Source organism: Rissa tridactyla, chromosome 17 (genome assembly GCF_028500815.1).
Source record: "Rissa tridactyla isolate bRisTri1 chromosome 17, bRisTri1.patW.cur.20221130, whole genome shotgun sequence".
NCBI classification, from domain to species: domain Eukaryota; kingdom Metazoa; phylum Chordata; class Aves; order Charadriiformes; family Laridae; genus Rissa; species Rissa tridactyla.
In genome coordinates, this window is record NC_071482.1 from 8470595 (window position 1) to 8476594 (window position 6000).

At 49.3% G+C, this 6000-nt stretch overlaps 1 pseudogene; it reads right to left on the minus strand.

The window, feature by feature from the left end:
* Nucleotides 1-3833: 3833 nt before the first annotated feature.
* LOC128918734 (E3 ubiquitin-protein ligase RNF135-like) lies at nt 3834-5781 on the minus strand (annotated as a pseudogene).
* Between the last annotated feature and the right edge of the window lie 219 nt (nt 5782-6000).

Below are 6000 nucleotides of genomic sequence, written 5' to 3' on the forward strand. Positions count from 1 at the left end.
GCACGTTGTGGGGATATTTTTCATCCCCTGTGGGAGAACTGTCCAATGACAGCGTTCACAAGGTTCACTTACCTTGATAGATGGCACAGAAAATGCAAATTTGGGGGCATCCTCAGGATGCAACGGGATTGTGAAAAAACAATCTTCCAAATCAATGATAGCGAGGCACCAATTTTGGGGGACCATAGTGGGTGAAGGCATACCGGGTTGTAGAGTACCCATATCTTCCATTGCAGCATTAATTTTTCTTAGATCATGTAAAAGTCACCATTTGCCCCTTTTTTTCTGGATTACAAACACAGGCGAATTCCACGGACTGGTCGTTGGGACTATATGGTCTTCTTGGAGCTGTTCTTCAACTGGCTGATGAAGGCGGCGCAACTTTTCGCGTGACAAGGGCCACTGTTCCACCCAAACGGGGTTATTAGATTTCCAGGTTAACTTTAAGGTGGCTTGCGCCACAGTGGCCCCTAAGACAAATTTGACCCAATCTGTATTCCCCAGTGGCTCATACAGTCGCCGCCCCGTAAAGCAATTGGCGTAGTTAACACAAAAGGACGGAATGAGGCAGCACAATTCTCGGGCCCCTGGGTCTGAATTAGGTGTTTGCTCTGTAAAGGCAAAGCATTCCCGCCAATGCCCATTAATGCCTCCCCCACTTGTACTAACGGCCAGTGCACAGGCCATCTGTCTTCAGAGATGACTCTGACATCCACTCCGGTGTCCAGAATACCGCTCACGCAAACAGGACCTTTTCCTCGCATTGTCTATGTGCACTGCATCAATGGTCGGCCAGCACTGACGGATTGCATCCCTAGTATCTGTGGGCTCCCGGCTGAGCCAAAGCCTCCGTTCCCCCTTTGTGTTTGAACAACTTTCGGGGCACAGGCATCAAAATACACCAATTGGGCTATCCTGGAGCCGCAAGGTAGTGTGCAGGGGGGTGCTGGGGTCCATTTAGTCTCGCAGGATATAACACAGAGTAATTCACCAAGGCATGCAATAACATATACACATATAGGAAAAACCCAAAAACATCTCTCTATGGTAATGCTTTGAATCTGGTGTCCTATTTCTCTTTCTCTGCTGTTTTCTTGTAGCGCGCATGGCATACGTTTGTGGTAACGTGGCACATTTCCTGTCTAATTGTTCCTGTTTGGTTTTTCTTTTCTCTTTTCTCTTTTCTTTTTCTTTTTTATATTTTTTCTTTCCTTTTTCCTTTCCTTTTTCCTTTCCTTTTTCTTTTCCTTTTTCCTCTTTTCTTTCCTCTTTTCTTTCCTCTTTTTCTTGTTTACCTTTTTTCTTTTTTTCCTTTTCTTCTTTCCTTTTTCTTTTTCTTTTTTGTGTTTTTTCTGTTTTTCCTTTTCTTTTTTCTTTTTTCTTTTCTTTTTCTTTTTTATCTTTTTTCTTTTTTTCCTTTTTTCTTTTTTTCTTTTTTTTCTGTTTTTCTCTTTTTTTTTTTTCATCACTTACAACTGACATAAAAGTCTGCCTTTGCAACAAGGGCTCACCCTTAAGTTCCTCATTTTCCTACAGAGCATCCTAGAGATTTTGGCTCAACTCCCTTTCCCGATCGACCATGAGCTTATAGGCAAACAACAAACAACCAGCCATACGCCCTGAACGGGCGAGCCGTTCCCACGAGCGTAAGCGTGTCAGCTGGTGAAAACTCCCCCAGTATTTCAGGACTTCCATCAGTTCTACGGCCCCTCCTGGTCTATCTACCTGGGGCATGCTCACCTTACGTCTAAACATTGTGTATATACAAACTTCTTCACTTGACAGAGTGTCAGCCCTAGTCGCGTACGAGAACAGGACCACACCGGGCAGAACACCTGCTCCAGGGGAGTCACCTAATGACACTGCACACAACAAAAAACAAACAGTAGCACAGATGATGATCAGCAGGTAGAAGCTGGCGCCCACACACACTCACACAGCAGACATACAAAAACAACACTTCTATCTCAGGGAGACGGCTGGGGAGGGGAGGGGGCCAGGCGGGCGGTGGCAGGAGCGAAACGGCTCCGGCTCCGGCCTTCTCTGCTGACATTCTGACAATACACCGCAATACCCCGATTCCGGCTGCGCACGTATAAGCGGTTGATAAGGGGGAACAGATGCAGTACCTGGCGCAAATGGAGAAGGGTTAAGAACGGAGGAGCGCGATAGCGACTTTCGTCGCTGTTGCTGTAAAATGTCCTTCGCAATTGGAGCAGATGCAGGAATAGCTTTAATTGGGGTTAAAGGTGGATAGAAATCAGGTTCAGTCTCTGGATTTATTGGACCAGGATCAAAGGGGTCCCCAGGATCATCCTCAGGGCTATTACAGAATAGGGTAGAGTGAACTTGAGTGCCTCCTTTCCCTTCGCCTTGTTCTGATCTCGGCAAGACCAGGGGACAATCGTCTGCTTGAAAATTAGGAGTTGCGGCGGTTGCCCGAAACGGAGCGGCATCATTATTGCTTGCAGCTTATCTGATATCCTCCCGTTTCCGTAACATCTCTAGAATTTGCCGCCAAGGGGTTAATAATTCAGCGGCAACCTTGTCCGCCTTAGTGGCTCTGGCCCAAAGTTTAACCCCTCTGGCGTCCCACGTTTTTATACTAAAAATAGTGATTGCATCGACACCATCGCAATTAACGGACACCCATTTCAGTATCTTTTTTAAGGTCTGGAGGCTCGTATATACATGATGTTTCCACAAGAGTCCCTCCATTAGTCCTAGTACTGACTTTTCTTCCCAAGATATGTTACTCCCCATAGCTCCCCACAGCTCACCTCTCTTGAAGAGATGCTTGAAGCCGGCTCCTGCTTCCTTTCAGCAGCACTTAAGTTCTGTGGGGCTTGACACCCGTCAAACCTCGTTAATCGCTCCGTCTCACACGGGGCACCATTGGTGGCAATTAGGCACGGACTCCGTTTGGTGCACAAACGAAAACGCTTTATTTTAGGCAGCAGCCTCTTTAAATACCCTCTGCTACAGAGCTAGCAATTTCCCACTGCTACCTCCTTATCATGAGATTACACAGCACATACCACACATATCACAGCCCATACATGCTGTAACCAAGACAAGCTATTCATCTTTAGCAACCCGGCCGGCCTTCAGCGCTCTCTCCTTTTCTCCTTCGTATCATGGCCCAGGTGCTGTGTAGCTAGGGCTTGTTTACTTATCCCAGGGTTTGCCGCCAGGGAGAGCGAGGAGAACTCCAGGGCTCCTTCCGGGTGCTGCGTCCGCAGCTCCTTCGGCATCCACAGAACGGGGCTGGCTGCAGTGCTGCGCATGCCAAGGGAGCGCCTCCGATGCACAGGAACTCCAGGAGCGACACAACACACTGCCTTTTACGTGGCACGGTGATTTATGATCAAAGCGCAACAAATTGCTGCTCCTGAGCAGTGCAGCACAGTTCGTACGTGCAAACCTAGAGGTGCCCACGCAGTTCATCGTGCTGGCCCTGTTCTTCTTCCATATGCACCAGGAAGGGACGCCTCAGCCCCAACAAGAGGCAGCAGCCACCAGCTGTGCATTAACTGTGGGCAACGTTGAGAGAGCCACCCCCACTCTTGTAGAAGCCGACACACGCACCGTGGGGATCTTACGGACACGCATTTAGTCCAGAGTGCTTCCAGGGTGTCCGGGGATAGCAGTTCAGTGTTCAGCTACAGCAGAGCAGAGCGGGAAGAAAAGCAGAGCCAAGTATCAGCTGCTCATTCCCACGAAGGCCTGCGTCACTACACACTCCTTGGTAAATTCCTGTGCGAGACACTGAAGCTCGTACAGAAGCTCTGCAGTCACAGCAGTGACAAAATTGTCACTTTTCTGAAAAGCCCTTACCTCCTGTTTGTGTGACTTAAAGATCCATTTCTTTCTAGACTATATAGCCAGAAAGCAGGGGAAAGAGGAGGTGAGGTATTGATTTCAAAGGTGTGCAAAAGCATTTCTTTGTCAGCGATGGAATAAAAGGACACGGTCTTCTTTTGGAGCTCCAGCAAAACTCCAACCTTCAACGGTTTATCCTTGCATAATAATGTTTCTCGGTCTCTGTGCCACGCTGACAGCTGCTCTTTGGGACCTAGCCATTCTGCACACCAGGAATGCTCCCTTCTTCCTAATTTGTCCCTTTTTCCAAGAAGTTCATGAGCAACTCCAACCGCCCACCCATCGCTGGCCTTGGTAATTACCTCCCAGTAGTGGCACCCCACAGAGAAGCTCTGGGAACACGTCACTTGGCTGATGCAGAATCTGTTGGCCGATGGCTTTAATAACAGTGGATGTGCATCCCTACTCAAAACAGAAAGAAAACCAACAGCCACACAATAAACTTTCACCAAAGTTCAATCCTGCACATCAGCAGAAATCCTCAACCAAGCACCAATGACTGAATCCTGAGCACACGGAAACATTTAACAGGCACAACTGAGGAAACAGCCATGACAGACTGACATAGTCATCCGTTCACCGGGACACGTTCTTGCACGTTTGATCAGCAAAAACATTTCTTCTATGTTTTCAGCTACAGCTGTAGTACTCTGTGTTGACTCTAAAAATAGTTCTGTGAAAATGATACCGAATTCAGACAATACACGGAGTCATTACGGCTTCACACAGCAAAGATCAGCGAGGTGCGGTAACTGCCCGTACACCAAGGCAGACGCTGCAGCCAGCTCAAGCCACAGCGCGGCTCCTATCCCTCCATCCAACAGGTTTCTGATCCTTTTTCTCTCGCATGTGCAGTCAGGTATAGTACTGCGTTATGCTGCACTACCTGATGAATTCAAGGTGACTTCACTGTGTTTCTCCACTTCGGGTAAACAGCCGGATCTCCTGCTGACGTTTGTAAGTAGAGTTTTCTTCAGCAAATCCCGTGTCTCGTAGTCCCTTGAATATTGTGACTGAAGAGTCCCGCTGGCTTGCATACTTACACTGGGAAAGCTGGCTTGAAATTATGGCTTCTGGATTTTTAGCTGCAGATGCTGGAGGTCATGAGCAGACACTTAATGAGCAGACACTTGTCTCCTGGGGCAAGTCTGGAGGTTGCACTGGAGGTGAAAAAATTAAAGCCTTAAGGCACTTCTTCAAAGCGTAAATAGGAAGTCATAGTTATTAGTGTCAAATTCTGCAACTTTCTATATTCTGCCAGTCCTAACACCAGATCCTGCAGAAACAGGGTATCTGTTCCAAAATGTAGATTCGACATCTAGCACCTCGTTTATTGCAAAATCTCTGGTATTCACCTTTCCACTTTTGTAATAGACACGGGGAGGGGGGCGGGGAGGAATCGGGGGGCTCTGGGCCAGGGCCTTGGGAGTGGGGACTTCCCTAGAAATGCACTGCAGCCATTTTCTACGTCTTATTCCTATTTTTAGGGGGGGACACACACGCTGCTGGGGGGGGCATCAGCCCACGAGAGCTTCTAGCCAGCCTTTTCTCCCCCCTTTTTATTTTTTTTTAATATGTAGCTATCATATATAAATGCATCTAACGTACATAAACGCGGAGAGGAGGAAGGAGCAGCACGGAGGCACTGCCGGGCGACGGGGCCCCCCAGCATCCCTGCAGCCGGGCAGGGGAGGGACCGGCGGCAGAAATAACGACAAACAAACGGACGGCGGCGGCTGTGGGCACCCCGGATTGGGGCCGCGGGGGCACGGACCCACTGCGGAGCCCCCTGGCTCTGGGTTTCTTCCCGCACAGCCCGCCAGGGCCGCCCCTCACCCCGCTCTCTCCCTCCACGCCCCGGCGGCAGCCACCTACCAACGGGGATGCTGCATTGTCCATTGTCACCCATCCCACCGCAGAGTGGATGCCCTAATGGCGAAGGTGGAAGCAGACAAGAACAACCTGATGCTGGGACTCGATGTGGTGGGACCGGCCCCATGGGGGCGATGGGGCGAGCAGGGCCACGTAGCCACTTCTACCTCTCCTCCCAACGCGAGAATGTTTCTTCATCTCTGTGCCATGCTGACAGCTGCTCTTTGGGACCTAGCCATTCTGCAC